General features: G+C 44.5%; 4 non-coding genes across 4 annotated transcripts; all 4 read left to right on the forward strand.

Moving 5' to 3' along the window:
* Nucleotides 1–3,406: 3,406 nt before the first annotated feature.
* LOC146854741 (signal recognition particle RNA) lies at nucleotides 3,407–3,706 on the forward strand. Its single transcript, XR_014981683.1, has one exon.
* Nucleotides 3,707–7,115: 3,409 nt separating this feature from the next.
* LOC146854742 (signal recognition particle RNA) lies at nucleotides 7,116–7,415 on the forward strand. Its single transcript, XR_014959152.1, has one exon.
* A 3,408-nt stretch (nucleotides 7,416–10,823) lies between these two features.
* LOC146854743 (signal recognition particle RNA) lies at nucleotides 10,824–11,123 on the forward strand. Its single transcript, XR_014959330.1, has one exon.
* Nucleotides 11,124–14,532: 3,409 nt separating this feature from the next.
* Nucleotides 14,533–14,832, forward strand: LOC146854744 (signal recognition particle RNA). The gene has a single exon (XR_014981737.1).
* Nucleotides 14,833–17,586: the final 2,754 nt, after the last annotated feature.

Consider the following 17,586-nt stretch of genomic DNA (forward strand, 5'->3'; position numbering starts at 1 on the left):
TTTTTTGACTCAAATGTGAAAGTTTTGATTTTTACAAGGTGTAATAAATTATTTTCCCAAAACCAAATCTTTGTTTTCCTTTTGATATTTTTCCAGGAAATATGATGAACATTTGAACTGGGCCACGCATTTCAGCATAGCAGACAATTCTCCAGAATTGAGACATATTGCAACAACAAGCTAGCAGGCGGAGAGGACTGAAAACTCAGTGCAACATAGAATAAATGGCTGTGTGATTTTCAGCAAGGATGACTCAAATGCATTCTTCCTTTTAGAGCACCTGTAGGATTAAACTGATCTGTCAAGTACAAAAGCATCCTTCATAGAGCAACTTAGAAATGCGCTTGCTGGCCCTTCTGCTGCATTTCTACGTCCAGCTCTAATTCATTTTTTGATTAGCCTTCATTCTTTTCATATGTGAATGAGAAGGAGAAATTACAGGGCCCTTCACTCTTTGAGCGAAACATGAAAAGACTGAAGGCTGTGCAACTCCCAAACGTTGGAGCCTCTGGCCTGTCGACCCTCGAACCTGCTCCTGCTCCAACCCGGCATCTCTTGTGGCCAGCAACCTCACAAACCCTGGAGGACCTGGCTACCTTTTGACTCTAAACCCCTGGGACTCCCATGAGTAGAGGCTCTACTCAAATCTACTTCTAATCCCTGGCAGCAGCCCGGAACCGCGAACCCTTCACACTCTGCACCCACCAAGCCTGGCCTGTGCCAGAGTGAACAAAGACCACAAGGACGACCCCACGGCGACTGTGACCCCGAGTCCGGCACCCAAGGACCTCCCTCAACACTCCTGAAGAAGCCTGCAGCCTCAGAACCAGGTGCCCCCCCAACCGCGATCAACAGAGGGTAAGATTTCCCGACACCAAAAGGTACCCCTGCACCCGGCGCTCCGCGGCCCCCTGTGCCCAATCCCGGGGTACCTACCTATCCTCCAACTACCCAACTTACCTCTCGAAGTGGTGGTGGCACCTGAAGAATCTTCGTCCCCGAGCTTGCAGTCTTTTTCTAAACCAGAGATTTCCCATTCAAATCAATTGAGCGCCTGAATGCTCAAAAGCACCCTGCACCCAGCCGTCCGAGTGGCCCTGGCAGTGCAACCTCTACATCTATCTACTTCCCCACTTGCCCTGGATAAGTGACCAGGAGCCCAGCTCCCACAGCCACGTGGCCTGCTAGTCAGCAGCCACCAACCAAGGCCACCCTACCTCTCATAGGATAACATTGGGCCTAACTCTCTCTGCACCCGGCCGCCCTTGTGCCGCTGAGGGTGAACCAACTGTACCTACCTGACCCTGGGAGACGCCTGAGTCTATGCCCAGAACCTTAACTCTGCCAGTCGAGTACTTACCTTTAAACCGATAACTCAATCTTCTCCATAGGGTAACATTGACTGGTTTTTCCTGAAATTTCTTCCAAGTGTGGACTTTTTAAAACTTAAAATATTCACCAAAAATCAGCCGAGTAACGAAAACGAAAATACTCACCTGCTATTAGGTGAGCTCCCAGTGCTGGATCTTGGTGCCCAGCACTGACTCTGAAAAATACTTACAACTGTACTTACCAGTAACCCAATTTTCTCCCGTAGGAAATCATTGACTGTTTTTCTGTGAAATTTCTTCTGTGTCAATTTCTGCAAACTTTAAATATTCTTTAAAAATCGTATAATTTCTGAAAACGTAATTACTTACCTGTTTTGGATAAAGGTCCCAGTACTGAGTCTAGGCACCCAGTACTGGATTACAAAAGTAACGAGAACATACTATATCTGCAACTTGAATTTTCTGCCATAGGGAATCTTAGACTGTTTTCTATGAAATATTTTCTGTCAACTTTTAAAATAGCAAAATATTGTCTAAAAATCATCACAGTAATTAAGTCGACTTTTATCACTTGATTCCAAGTACTGACCCAGGACTGAATCTAGGATCCAGTCCTGGAAATCCAAAAGTAATCCTAAAAGTAATCTGTTGCAAATAACTTGAAACTTCCATTGAGCTCAATGCATTATTGTGTTTAAAATGTTGTTGCCTATTGCAACTACTTGTAACTTTCTTCAAAAGTCAATTGCATATTGCAAAAGTATTTATATAAAGCATCTCATTCTGAGAAAGTATATTTTAATACCTATTGTTGGTTCTAAAATAAAACAAGCATATATTTTTTTGTAGATAAACCATTGGCCTAGAGTTCAGTTATTGAGTGTGTGAGACCATTTGCTGACTGAGTGTGTGCAACAAATGCTTTACACTGTCCTCTGGTACTGCCTTACTGCTCGACCAAGCTACCACTTTAGAGAGTAAGGTTATATCTAACTTTAGCCTCTGCCAAACCTCTGGGGACTGTGGACTCTGTACACCCTGTACCTATTTGGGAACAGTATATACAGAGCCACTTTCTCACACTGCAGTTCTCCAATATAGGTCTGTCAAGATCATTACTCAATCTACCTTGATTTGGCACAGTATAAAATAAGTCAAGAAGTCTCCTATGAAAAGATATGCAAATATGTTCGAATCACTTTCCCTAGTCAGGGGACCCACTAGCTGGAAGGGGCAGGGAGGACCAAAATAGCTCATCGGTATAGAACACTGCATGAGCAGCTGATTTTGAGGTGGTAGAAGATAGAGTAATCCAACTGGACCTCAATAAACGGTTTCCTAATGTGCAATAGCCCCTGACCACCTCTGACGCAAAAGTGTAATCTCATACCTTTGCAGAATCAGGCATGCTTTCACCTGTTCAAGCTGAACTGACATTGGTCTTCTTGGCCAGCAGGAGTTCCTCTCTTGCAGCTGTTGAGGCTAGAGAACAGAATGACGTGTATTCATTCTTTATGGTAACTCTTCTAGCCCTCCCACTCCATACCACTTTAAAACTTCCGAAGTTGCAGACGAGTTCCATCATTGTGACCCATGCTATTTTTCTCAATATTGGCTGGCTCGGCATAACAAGGGATGCCTACAGGACAGCCTAAATTGTGCCAGCAAGCTTCTACAGGGAGTCACTGGCAGATAAAGAGAAACTCAGCCCTAACCTGGCTCTTCTCTCTCACTCTCACTCTCCTTTCCCTTCTGTCCCTCTACCTGTCTCTCACTCTCTAAATACTAGTATTTATGTTGTATTCACTTCCCCGTCACAATCTTTCCGACCCTACTTCTTCTCTCCCTTCAATCAGTTCAACCCTCTTTTTTACTTTAGGAAACTCCACATCTTTTTTAAAGGCCCTTCCCATATTCACACTGCTTCTTGATAAGACATTTTTTTCCTTTCTTTGAAGGATAGTGAAATTGATTTTCTTGAAACATGGTTGGTAAACCATCAATTCATTCCACCTTACTTTATCATTATCCTTACTTATGGAATGCATTTCATCATTAGGACAGCTGCAGTGTTTGCCGGGCAAGGTGGCGAGTGCATGTTGTCCTAGTTACTTGGGAGGCAGAGGCTTGTGGATTGCTTGAGCTCAGGGGTTCTGGGCTGCACTCAGCTGTGTTGATCAGGTGTCCATGCTGCATTGGGCATCAATATGGTGTTCTAGAAGGAGCTCTAGAATTTCAGGTTGTGTAACGAGAGGTGCACCGACCCAGGCTGGAAACAGAGCAGGCCAAAGCTTCCATGCCCATTGGTAGCAGGACAGCACCTGTGAGCAGTACGTGTAAAACAGCCTGAGCAAAATAGTGAGACCTAGCCTCTCTTTTTTGACTCAAATGTGAAAGTTTTGATTTTTACAAGCTACAATAAATTATTTTCCCAAAACCAAATCTTTGTTTTCCTTTTGATATTTTTCCAGGAAATATGATGAACATTTGAACTGGGCCACGCATTTCAGCATAGCAGACAATTCTCCAGAATTGAGACATATTGCAACAACAAGCTAGCAGGCGGAGAGGACTGAAAACTCAGTGCAACCTAGAATAAATGGCTGTGTGATTTTCAGCAAGGATGACTCAAATGCATTCTTCCTTTTAGAGCACCTGTAGGATTAAACTGATCTGTCAAGTACAAAAGCATCCTTCATAGAGCAACTTAGAAATGCGCTTTCTGGCCCTTCTGCTGCATTTCTACGTCCAGCTCTAATTCATTTTTTGATTAGCCCTCATTCTTTTCATATGTGAATGAGAAGGAGAAATTACAGGGCCCTTCACTCTTTGAGCGAAACATGAAAAGACTGAGGGCTGTGCAACTCCCAAACGTTGGAGCCTCTGGCCTGTCGACCCTCGAACCTGCTCCTGCTCCAACCCGGCATCTCTTGTGGCCAGCAACCTCACAAACCCTGGAGGACCTGGTTACCTTTTGACTCTAAACCCCTGGGACTCCCATGAGTAGAGGCTCTACTCAAATCTACTTCTAATCCCTGGCAGCAGCCCGGAACCGCGAACCCTTCACACTCTGCACCCACCAAGCCTGGCCTGTGCCAGAGTGAACAAAGACCCCAAGGACGACCCCACGGCGACTGTGACCCCGAGTCCGGCACCCAAGGACCTCCCTCGACACTCCTGAAGAAGCCCTCAGCCTCAGAACCAGGTGCCCCCCCAACCGCGATCAACAGAGGGTAAGATTTCCCGACACCAAAAGGTACCCCTGCACCCGGCGCTCCGCAGCCCCCTGTGCCCAATCCCGGGGTACCTACCTATCCTCCAACTACCCAACTTACCTCTCGAAGTGGTGGTGGCACCTGAAGAATCTTCGTCCCCGAGCTTGCAGTCTTTTTCTAAACCAGAGATTTCCCATTCAAATCAATTGAGCGCCCGAATGCTCAAAAGCACCCTGCACCCAGCCGTCCGAGTGGCCCTGGCAGTGCAACCTCTACATCTATCTACTTCCCCACTTGCCCTGGATAAGTGACCAGGAGCCCAGCTCCCACAGCCACGTGGCCTGCTAGTCAGCAGCCACCAACCAAGGCCCCCCTACCTCTCATAGGATAACATTGGGCCTAACTCTCTCTGCACCCGGCCGCCCTTGTGCCGCTGAGGGTGAACCAACTGTACCTACCTGACCCTGGGAGACGCCTGAGTCTATGCCCAGAACCTTAACTCTGCCAGTCGAGTACTTACCTTTAAACCGATAACTCAATCTTCTCCATAGGGTAACATTGACTGGTTTTTCCTGAAATTTCTTCCAAGTGTGGACTTTTCAAAACTTAAAATATTCACCAAAAATCAGCCGAGTAACGAAAACGAAAATACTCACCTGCTATTAGGTGAGCTCCCAGTGCTGGATCTTGGTGCCCAGCACTGACTCTGAAAAATACTTACAACTGTACTTACCAGTAACCCAATTTTCTCCCGTAGGAAATCATTGACTGTTTTTCTGTGAAATTTCTTCTAAGTGTCAATTTTCTGCAAACTTTAAATATTCTTTAAAAATCGTATAATTTCTGAAAACGTAATTACTTACCTGTTTTGGATAAAGGTCCCAGTACTGAGTCTAGGCACCCAGTACTGGATTACAAAAGTAACGAGAACATACCATACCTGCAACTTGAATTTTCTGCCATAGGGAATCTTAGACTGTTTGCTATGAAATATTTTCTGTCAACTTTTAAAATAGCAAAATATTGTCTAAAAATCATCACAGTAATTAAGTCGACTTTTATCACTTGATTCCAAGTACTGACCCAGGACTGAATCTAGGATCCAGTCCTGGAAATCCAAAAGTAATCCTAAAAGTAATCTGTTGCAAATAACTTGAAACTTCCATTGAGCTCAATGCATTATTGTGTTTAAAATTTTGTTGCCTATTGCAACCACTTGTAACTTTCTACAAAAGTCAATTGCATATTGCAAACGCATTTATATAAAGCATCTCATTCTGAGAAAGTATATTTTAATACCTATTGTTGGTTCTAAAATAAAACAAGCCTATATTTTTTTGTAGATAAACCATTGGCCTAGAGGTAAGTTATTGAGTGTGTGAGACCATTTGCTGACTGAGTGTGTGCAACAAATGCTTTACACTGTCCTCTGATACTGCCTTACTGCTCGACCAAGCTACCACTTTAGAGAGTAAGGTTATATCTAACTTTAGCCTCTGCCAAACCTCTGGGGACTGTGGACTCTGTACACCCTGTACCTATTTAGGAACAATATATACAGAGCCACTTTCTCACACTGCAGTTCTCCAATATAGGTCTGTCAAGATCATTACTCAATCTACCTTGATTTGGCACAGTATAAAATAAGTCAAGAAGTCTCCTATGAAAAGATATGCAAATCTGTTCGAATCACTTTCCCTAGTCAGGGGACCCACTAGCTGGAAGGGGCAGGGAGGACCAAAATAGCTCATCGGTATAGAACACTGCATGAGCAGCTGATTTTGAGGTGGTAGAAGATAGAGTAATCCAACTGGACCTCAATAAACGGTTTCCTAATGTGCAATAGCCCCTGACCACCTCTGACGCAAAAGTGTAATCTCATACCTTTGCAGAATCAGGCATGCTTTCACCTGTTCAAGCTGAACTGACATAGGTCTTCTTGGCCAGCAGGAGTTCCCCTCTTGCAGCTGTTGAGGCTAGAGAACAGAATGACGTGTATTCATTCTTTATGGTAACTCTTCTAGCCCTCCCACTCCATACCACTTTAAAACTTCCGAAGTTGCAGACGAGTTCCATCATTGTGACCCATGCTATTTTTCTCAATATTGGCTGGCTCGGCATAACAAGGGATGCCTACAGGACAGCCTAAATTGTGCCAGCAAGCTTCTACAGGGAGTCACTGGCAGATAAAGAGAAACTCAGCCCTAACCTGGCTCTTCTCTCTCACTCTCACTCTTCTTTCCCTTCTGTCCCTCTACTTTTCTCTCACTCTCTAAATACTAGTATTTATGTTGTATTCACTTCCCCGTCACAATCTTTCCGACCCTACTTCCTCTCTCCCTTCAATCAGTTCAACCCTCTTTTTTACTTTAGGAAACTCCACATCTTTTTTAAAGGCCATTCCCATATTCACACTGCTTCTTGATAAGACATTTTTTTCCTTTCTTTGAAGGATATTGAAATTGATTTTCTTGAAACATGGTTGGTAAACCATCAATTCATTCCACCTTACTTTATCATTATCCTTACTTATGGAATGCATTTCATCATTAGGACAGCTGCAGTGTTTGCCGGGCAAGGTGGCGTGTGCCTGTTGTCCTAGTTACTTGGGAGGCAGAGGCTTGTGGATTACTTGAGCTCAGGGGTTCTGGGCTGCACTCAGCTGTGTTGATCAGGTGTCCATGCTGCATTGGGCATCAATATGGTGTTCTAGAGGGAGCTCTAGAATTTCAGGTTGTGTAACGAGAGGTGCACCGACCCAGGCTGGAAACAGAGCAGGCCAAAGCTTCCATGCCCATTGGTAGCAGGACAGCACCTGTGAGCAGTACGTGTTAAACAGCCTGAGCAAAATAGTGAGACCTAGCCTCTCTTTTTTGACTCAAATGTGAAAGTTTTGATTTTTACAAGGTGTAATAAATTATTTTCCCAAAACCAAATCTTTGTTTTCCTTTTGATATTTTTCCAGGAAATATGATGAACATTTGAACTGGGCCACGCATTTCAGCATAGCAGACAATTCTCCAGAATTGAGACATATTGCAACAACAAGCTAGCAGGCGGAGAGGACTGAAAACTCAGTGCAACCTAGAATAAATGGCTGTGTCATTTTCAGCAAGGATGACTCAAATGCATTCTTCCTTTTAGAGCACCTGTAGGATTAAACTGATCTGTCAAGTACAAAAGCATCCTTCATAGAGCAACTTAGAAATGCGCTTGCTGGCCCTTCTGCTGCATTTCTACGTCCAGCTCTAATTCATTTTTTGATTAGCCCTCATTCTTTTCATATGTGAATGAGAAGGAGAAATTACAGGGCCCTTCACTCTTTGAGCGAAACATGAAAAGACTGAGGGCTGTGCAACTCCCAAACGTTGGAGCCTCTGGCCTGTCGACCCTCGAACCTGCTCCTGCTCCAACCCGGCATCTCTTGTGGCCAGCAACCTCACAAACCCTGAAAGACCTGGCTACCTTTTGACTCTAAACCCCTGGGACTCCCATGAGTAGAGGCTCTACTCAAATCTACTTCTAATCCCTGGCAGCAGCCCGGAACCGCGAACCCTTCACACTCTGCACCCACCAAGCCTGGCCTGTGCCAGAGTGAACAAAGACCACAAGGACGACCCCACGGCGACTGTGACCCCGAGTCCGGCACCCAAGGACCTCCCTCGACACTCCTGAAGAAGCCTGCAGCCTCAGAACCAGGTGCCCCCCCAACCGCGATCAACAGAGGGCAAGATTTCCCGACACCAAAAGGTACCCCATGCACCCGGCGCTCCGCGGCCCCCTGTGCCCAATCCCGGGGTACCTACCTATCCTCCAACTACCCAACTTACCTCTCGAAGTGGTGGTGGCACCTGAAGAATCTTCGTCCCCGAGCTTGCAGTCTTTTTCTAAACCAGTGATTTCCCATTCAAATCAATTGAGCGCCCGAATGCTCAAAAGCACCCTGCACCCAGCCGTCCGAGTGGCCCTGGCAGTGCAACCTCTACATCTATCTACTTCCCCACTTGCCCTGGATAAGTGACCAGGAGCCCAGCTCCCACAGCCACGTGGCCTGCTAGTCAGCAGCCACCAACCAAGGCCCCCCTACCTCTCATAGGATAACATTGGGCCTAACTCTCTCTGCACCCGGCCGCCCTTGTGCCGCTGAGGGTGAACCAACTGTACCTACCTGACCCTGGGAGACGCCTGAGTCTATGCCCAGAACCTTAACTCTGCCAGTCGAGTACTTACCTTTAAACCGATAACTCAATCTTCTCCATAGGGTAACATTGACTGGTTTTTCCTGAAATTTCTTCCTAGTGTGGACTTTTCAAAACTTAAAATATTCACCAAAAATCAGCCGAGTAACGAAAACGAAAATACTCACCTGCTATTAGGTGAGCTCCCAGTGCTGGATCTTGGTGCCCAGCACTGACTCTGAAAAATGCTTACAACTGTACTTACCAGTAACCCAATTTTCTCCCGTAGGAAATCATTGACTGTTTTTCTGTGAAATTTCTTCTAAGTGTCAATTTTCTGCAAACTTTAAATATTCTTTAAAAATCGTATAATTTCTGAAAACGTAATTCCTTACCTGTTTTGGATAAAGGTCCCAGTACTGAGTCTAGGCGCCCAGTACTGGATTACAAAAGTAACGAGAACATACTATACCTGCAACTTGAATTTTCTGCCATAGGGAATCTTAGACTGTTTTCTAGGAAATATTTTCTGTCAACTTTTAAAATAGCAAAATATTGTCTAAAAATCATCACAGTAATTAAGTCGACTTTTATCACTTGATTCCAAATACTGACCCAGGACTGAATCTAGGATCCAGTCCTGGAAATCCAAAAGTAATCCTAAAAGTAATCTGTTGCAAATAACTTGAAACTTCCATTGAGCTCAATGCATTATTGTGTTTAAAATGTTGTTGCCTATTGCAACCACTTGTAACTTTCTACAAAAGTCAATTGCATATTGCAAAAGTATTTATATAAAGCATCTCATTCTGAGAAAGTATATTTTAATACCTATTGTTGGTTCTAAAATAAAACAAGCATATATTTTTTGTAGATAAACCATTGGCCTAGAGTTCAGTTATTGAGTGTGTGAGACCATTTGCTGACTGAGTGTGTGCAACAAATGCTTTACACTGTCCTCTGATACTGCCTTACTGCTCGACCAAGCTACCACTTTAGAGAGTAAGGTTATATCTAACTTTAGCCTCTGCCAAACCTCTGGGGACTGTGGACTCTGTACACCCTGTACCTATTTGGGAACAGTATATACAGAGCCACTTTCTCACACTGCAGTTCTCCAATATAGGTCTGTCAAGATCATTACTCAATCTACCTTGATTTGGCACAGTATAAAATAAGTCAAGAAGTCTCCTATGAAAAGATATGCAAATCTGTTCGAATCACTTTCCCTAGTCAGGGGACCCACTAGCTGGAAGGGGCAGGGAGGACCAAAATAGCTCAACGGTATAGAACACTGCATGAGGAGCTGATTTTGAGGTGGTAGAAGATAGAGTAATCCAACTGGACCTCAATAAACGGTTTCCTAATGTGCAATAGCCCCTGACCACCTCTGACGCAAAAGTGTAATCTCATACCTTTGCAGAATCAGGCATGCTTTCACCTGTTCAAGCTGAACTGACATAGGTCTTCTTGGCCAGCAGGAGTTCCCCACTTGCAGCTGTTGAGGCTAGAGAACAGAATGACGTGTATTCATTCTTTATGGTAACTCTTCTAGCCCTCCCACTCCATACCACTTTAAAACTTCCGAAGTTGCAGACGAGTTCCATCATTGTGACCCATGCTATTTTTCTCAATATTGGCTGGCTCGGCATAACAAGGGATGCCTACAGGACAGCCTAAATTGTGCCAGCAAGCTTCTACAGGGAGTCACTGGCAGATAAAGAGAAACTCAGCCCTAACCTGGCTCTTCTCTCTCACTCTCACTCTCCTTTCCCTTCTGTCCCTCTACCTGTCTCTCACTCTCTAAATACTAGTATTTATGTTGTATTCACTTTCCCGTCACAATCTTTCCGACCCTACTTCCTCTCTCCCTTCAATCAGTTCAACCCTCTTTTTTACTTTAGGAAACTCCACATCATTTTAAAGGCCATTCCCATATTCACACTGCTTCTTGATAAGACATTGTTTTCCTTTCTTTGAAGGATAGTGAAATTGATTTTCTTGAAACATGGTTGGTAAACCATCAATTCATTCCACCTTACTTTATCATTATCCTTACTTATGGAATGCATTTCATCATTAGGACATCTGCAGTGTTTGCCGGGCAAGGTGGCGTGTGCCTGTTGTCCTAGTTACTTGGGATGCAGAGGCTTGTGGATTGCTTGAGCTCAGGGGTTCTGGGCTGCACTCAGCTGTGTTGATCAGGTGTCCATGCTGCATTGGGCATCAATATGGTGTTCTAGAGGGAGCTCTAGAATTCCAGGTTGTGTAACGAGAGGTGCACCGACCCAGGCTGGAAACAGAGCAGGCCAAAGCTTCCATGCCCATTGGTAGCAGGACAGCACCTGTGAGCAGTACGTGTTAAACAGCCTGAGCAAAATAGTGAGACCTAGCCTCTCTTTTTTGACTCAAATGTGAAAGTTTTGATTTTTACAAGGTGTAATAAATTATTTTCCCAAAACCAAATCTTTGTTTTCCTTTTGATATTTTTCCAGGAAATATGATGAACATTTGAACTGGGCCACGCATTTCAGCATAGCAGACAATTCTCCAGAATTTAGACATATTGCAACAACAAGCTAGCAGGCGGAGAGGACTGAAAACTCAGTGCAACCTAGAATAAATGGCTGTGTGATTTTCAGCAATGATGACTCAAATGCATTCTTCCTTTTAGAGCACCTGTAGGATTAAACTGATCTGTCAAGTACAAAAGCATCCTTCATAGAGCAACTTAGAAATGCGCTTGCTGGCCCTTCTGCTGCATTTCTACGTCCAGCTCTAATTCATTTTTTGATTAGCCCTCATTCTTTTCATATGTGAATGAGAAGGAGAAATTACAGGGCCCTTCACTCTTTGAGCGAAACATGAAAAGACTGAGGGCTGTGCAACTCCCAAACGTTGGAGCCTCTGGCCTGTCGACCCTCGAACCTGTTCCTGCTCCAACCCGGCATCTCTTGTGGCCAGCAACTTCACAAACCCTGGAGGACCTGGCTACCTTTTGACTCTAAACCCCTGGGACTCCCATGAGTAGAGGCTCTACTCAAATCTACTTCTAATCCCTGGCAGCAGCCCGGAACCGCGAACCCTTCACACTCTGCACCCACCAAGCCTGGCCTGTGCCAGAGTGAACAAAGACCACAAGGACGACCCCACGGCGACTGTGACCCCGAGTCCGGCACCCAAGGACCTCCCTCGACACTCCTGAAGAAGCCTGCAGCCTCAGAACCAGGTGCCCCCCCAACCGCGATCAACAGAGGGTAAGATTTCCCGACACCAAAAGGTACCCCATGCACCCGGCGCTCCGCGGCCCCCTGTGCCCAATCCCGGGGTACCTACCTATCCTCCAACTACCCAACTTACCTCTCGAAGTGGTGGTGGCACCTGAAGAATCTTCATCCCCGAGCTTGCAGTCTTTTTCTAAACCAGTGATTTCCCATTCAAATCAATTGAGCGCCCGAATGCTCAAAAGCACCCTGCACCCAGCCGTCCGAGTGGCCCTGGCAGTGCAACCTCTACATCTATCTACTTCCCCACTTGCCCTGGATAAGTGACCAGGAGCCCAGCTCCCACAGCCACGTGGCCTGCTAGTCAGCAGCCACCAACCAAGGCCCCCCTACCTCTCATAGGATAACATTGGGCCTAACTCTCTCTGCACCCGGCCGCCCTTGTGCCGCTGAGGGTGAACCAACTGTACCTACCTGACCCTGGGAGACGCATGAGTCTATGCCCAGAACCTTAACTCTGCCAGTCGAGTACTTACCTTTAAACCGATAACTCAATCTTCTCCATAGGGTAACATTGACTGGTTTTTCCTGAAATTTCTTCCAAGTGTGGACTTTTCAAAACTTAAAGTATTCACCAAAAATCAGCCGAGTAACGAAAACGAAAATACTCACCTGCTATTAGGTGAGCTCCCAGTGCTGGATCTTGGTGCCCAGCACTGACTCTGAAAAATACTTACAACTGTACTTACCAGTAACCCAATTTTCTCCCGTAGGAAATCATTGACTGTTTTTCTGTGAAATTTCTTCTAAGTGTCAATTTTCTGAAAACTTTAAATATTCTTTAAAAATCGTATAATTTCTGAAAACGTAATTACTTACCTGTTTTGGGTAAAGGTCCCAGTACTGAGTCTAGGCACCCAGTACTGGATTACAAAAGTAACGAGAACATACTATACCTGCAACTTGAATTTTCTGCCATAGGGAATCTTAGACTGTTTTCTATGAAATATTTTCTGTCAACTTTTAAAATAGCAAAATATTGTCTAAAAATCATCACAGTAATTAAGTCGACTTTTATCACTTGATTCCAAGTACTGACCCAGGACTGAATCTAGGATCCAGTCCTGGAAATCCAAAAGTAATCCTAAAAGTAATCTGTTGCAAATAACTTGAAACTTCCATTGAGCTCAATGCATTATTGTGTTTAAAATTTTGTTGCCTATTGCAACCACTTGTAACTTTCTACAAAAGTCAATTGCATATTGCAAAAGTATTTATATAAAGCATCTCATTCTGAGAAAGTATATTTTAATACCTATTGTTGGTTCTAAAATAAAACAAGCATATATTTTTTGTAGATAAACCATTGGCCTAGAGTTCAGTTATTGAGTGTGTGAGACCATTTGCTGACTGAGTGTGTGCAACAAATGCTTTACACTGTCCTCTGATACTGCCTTACTGCTCGACCAAGCTACCACTTTAGAGAGTAAGGTTATATCTAACTTTAGCCTCTGCCAAACCTCTGGGGACTGTGGACTCTGTACACCCTGTACCTATTTGGGAACAGTATATACAGAGCCACTTTCTCACACTGCAGTTCTCCAATATAGGTCTGTCAAGATCATTACTCAATCTACCTTGATTTGGCACAGTATAAAATAAGTCAAGAAGTCTCCTATGAAAAGATATGCAAATCTGTTCGAATCACTTTCCCTAGTCAGGGGACCCACTAGCTGGAAGGGGCAGGGAGGACCAAAATAGCTCAATGGTATAGAACACTGCATGAGGAGCTGATTTTTAGGTGGTAGAAGATAGAGTAATCCAACTGGACCTCAATAAACGGTTTCCTAATGTGCAATAGCCCCTGACCACCTCTGACGCAAAAGTGTAATCTCATACCTTTGCAGAATCAGGCATGCTTTCACCTGTTCAAGCTGAACTGACATTGGTCTTCTTGGCCAGCAGGAGTTCCTCTCTTGCAGCTGTTGAGGCTAGAGAACAGAATGACGTGTATTCATTCTTTATGGTAACTCTTCTAGCCCTCCCACTCCATACCACTTTAAAACTTCCGAAGTTGCAGACGAGTTCCATCATTGTGACCCATGCTATTTTTCTCAATATTGGCTGGCTCGGCATAACAAGGGATTCCTACAGGACAGCCTAAATTGTGCCAGCAAGCTTCTACAGGGAGTCACTGGCAGATAAAGAGAAACTCAGCCCTAACCTGGCTCTTCTCTCTCACTCTCACTCTCCTTTCCCTTCTGTCCCTCTACCTGTCTCTCACTCTCTAAATACTAGTATTTATGTTGTATTCACTTCCCCGTCACAATCTTTCCGACCCTACTTCCTCTCTCCCTTCAATCAGTTCAACCCTCTTTTTTACTTTAGGAAACTCCACATCTTTTTTAAAGGCCCTTCCCATATTCACACTGCTTCTTGATAAGACATTTTTTTCCTTTCTTTGAAGGATAGTGAAATTGATTTTCTTGAAACATGGTTGGTAAACCATCAATTCATTCCACCTTACTTTATCATTATCCTTACTTATGGAATGCATTTCATCATTAGGACAGCTGCAGTGTTTGCTGGGCAAGGTGGCGTGTGCCTGTTGTCCTAGTTACTTGGGAGGCAGAAGCTTGTGGATTGCTTGTGCCCAGGGGTTCTGGGCTGCACTCAGCTGTGTTGATCAGGTGTCCATGCTGCATTGGGCATCAATATGGTGTTCTAGAGGGAGCTCTAGAATTTCAGGTTGTGTAACGATAGGTGCACCGACCCAGGCTGGAAACAGAGCAGGCCAAAGCTTCCATGCCCATTGGTAGCAGGACAGCACCTGTGAGCAGTACGTGTTAAACAGCCTGAGCAAAATAGTGAGACCTAGCCTCTCTTTTTTGACTCAAATGTGAAAGTTTTGATTTTTACAAGGTGTAATAAATTATTTTCCCAAAACCAAATCTTTGTTTTCCTTTTGATATTTTTCCAGGAAATATGATGAACATTTGAACTGGGCCACGCATTTCAGCATAGCAGACAATTCTCCAGAATTGAGACATATTGCAACAACAAGCTAGCAGGCGGAGAGGACTGAAAACTCAGTGCAACCTAGAATAAATGGCTGTGTGATTTTCAGCAAGGATGACTCAAATGCATTCTTCCTTTTAGAGCACCTGTAGGATTAAACTGATCTGTCAAGTACAAAAGCATCCTTCATAGAGCAACTTAGAAATGCGCTTGCTGGCCCTTCTGCTGCATTTCTACGTCCAGCTCTAATTCATTTTTTGATTAGCCCTCATTCTTTTCATATGTGAATGAGAAGGAGAAATTACAGGGCCCTTCACTCTTTGAGCGAAACATGAAAAGACTGAGGGCTGTGCAACTCCCAAACGTTGGAGCCTCTGGCCTGTCGACCCTCGAACCTGCTCCTGCTCCAACCCGGCATCTCTTGTGGCCAGCAACCTCACAAACCCTGGAGGACCTGGCTACCTTTTGACTCTAAACCCCTGGGACTCCCATGAGTAGAGGCTCTACTCAAATCTACTTCTAATCCCTGGCAGCAGCCCGGAACCGCGAACCCTTCACACTCTGCACCCACCAAGCCTGGCCTGTGCCAGAGTGAACAAAGACCACAAGGATGACCCCACGGCGACTGTGACCCCGAGTCCGGCACCCAAGGACCTCCCTCGACACTCCTGAAGAAGCCTGCAGCCTCAGAACCAGGTGCCCCCCCAACCGCGATCAACAGAGGGTAAGATTTCCCGACACCAAAAGGTACCCCTGCACCCGGCGCTCCGCGGCCCCCTGTGCCCAATCCCGGGGTACCTACCTATCTTCCAACTACCCAACTTACCTCTCAAAGTGGTGGTGGCACCTGAAGAATCTTCGTCCCCGAGCTTGCAGTCTTTTTCTAAACCAGAGATTTCCCATTCAAATCAATGGAGCGCCCGAATGCTCAAAAGCACCCTGCACCCAGCCGTCCGAGTGGCCCTGGCAGTGCAACCTCTACATCTATCTACTTCCCCACTTGCCCTGGATAAGTGACCAGGAGCCCAGCTCCCACAGCCACGTGGCCTGCTAGTCAGCAGCCACCAACCAAGGCCCCCCTACCTCTCATAGGATAACATTGGGCCTAACTCTCTCTTCACCCGGCCGCCCTTGTGCCGCTGAGGGTGAACCAACTGTACCTACCTGACCCTGGGAGACGCCTGAGTCTATGCCCAGAACTTTAACTCTGCCAGTCGAGTACTTACCTTTAAACCGATAACTCAATCTTTTCCATAGGGTAACATTGACTGGTTTTTCCTGAAATTTCTTCCAAGTGTGGACTTTTCAAAACTTAAAATATTCACCAAAAATCAGCCGAGTAACGAAAACGAAAATACTCACCTGCTATTAGGTGAGCTCCCAGTGCTGGATCTTGGTGCCCAGCACTGACTCTGAAAAATACTTACAACTGTACTTACCAGTAACCCAATTTTCTCCCGTAGGTAATCATTGACTGTTTTTCTGTAAAATTTCTTCTAAGTGTCAATTTCTGCAAACTTTAAATATTCTTTAAAAATCGTATAATTTCTGAAAACGTAATTACTTACCTGTTTTGGATAAAGGTCCCAGTACTGAGTCTAGGCACCCAGTACTGGATTACAAAAGTAACGAGAACATACTATACCTGCAACTTGAATTTTCTGCCATAGGGAATCTTAGACTGTTTTCTATGAAATATTTTCTGTCAGCTTTTAAAATAGCAAAATATTGTCTAAAAATCATCACAGTAATTAAGTCGACTTTTATCACTTGATTCCAAGTACTGACCCAGGACTGAATCTAGGATGCAGTCCTGGAAATCCAAAAGTAATCCTAAAAGTAATCTGTTGCAAATAACTTGAAACTTCCATTGAGCTCAATGCATTATTGTGTTTAAAATGTTGTTGCCTATTGCAACCACTTGTAACTTTCTACAAAACTCAATTGCATATTGCAAAAGTATTTATATAAAGCATCTCATTCTGAGAAAGTATATTTTAATACCTATTGTTGGTTCTAAAATAAAACAAGCATATATTTTTTTGTAGATAAACCATTGGCCTAGAGTTCAGTTATTGAGTGTGTGAGACCATTTGCTGACTGAGTGTGTGCAACAAATGCTTTACACTGTCCTCTGGTACTGCCTTACTGCTCGACCAAGCTACCACTTTAGAGAGTAAGGTTATATCTAACTTTAGCCTCTGCCAAACCTCTGGGGACTGTGGACTCTGTACACCCTGTACCTATTTGGGAACAGTATATACAGAGCCACTTTCTCACACTGCAGTTCTCCAATATAGGTCTGTCAAGATCATTACTCAATCTACCTTGATTTGGCACAGTATAAAATAAGTCAAGAAGTCTCCTATGAAAAGATATGCAAATCTGTTCGAATCACTTTCCCTAGTCAGGGGACCCACTAGCTGGAAGGGGCAGGGAGGACCAAAATAGCTCATCGGTATAGAACACTGCATGAGCAGCTGATTTTGAGGTGGTAGAAGATAGAGTAATCCAACTGGACCTCAATAAACGGTTTCCTAATGTGCAATAGCCCGTGACCACCTCTGACGCAAAAGTGTAATCTCATACCTTTGCAGAATCAGGCATGCTTTCACCTGTT

This window comes from Triturus cristatus, chromosome 4_1 (assembly GCF_964204655.1).
Source record: "Triturus cristatus chromosome 4_1, aTriCri1.1, whole genome shotgun sequence".
In the NCBI taxonomy this organism is placed as follows: Eukaryota; Metazoa; Chordata; class Amphibia; order Caudata; family Salamandridae; genus Triturus; species Triturus cristatus.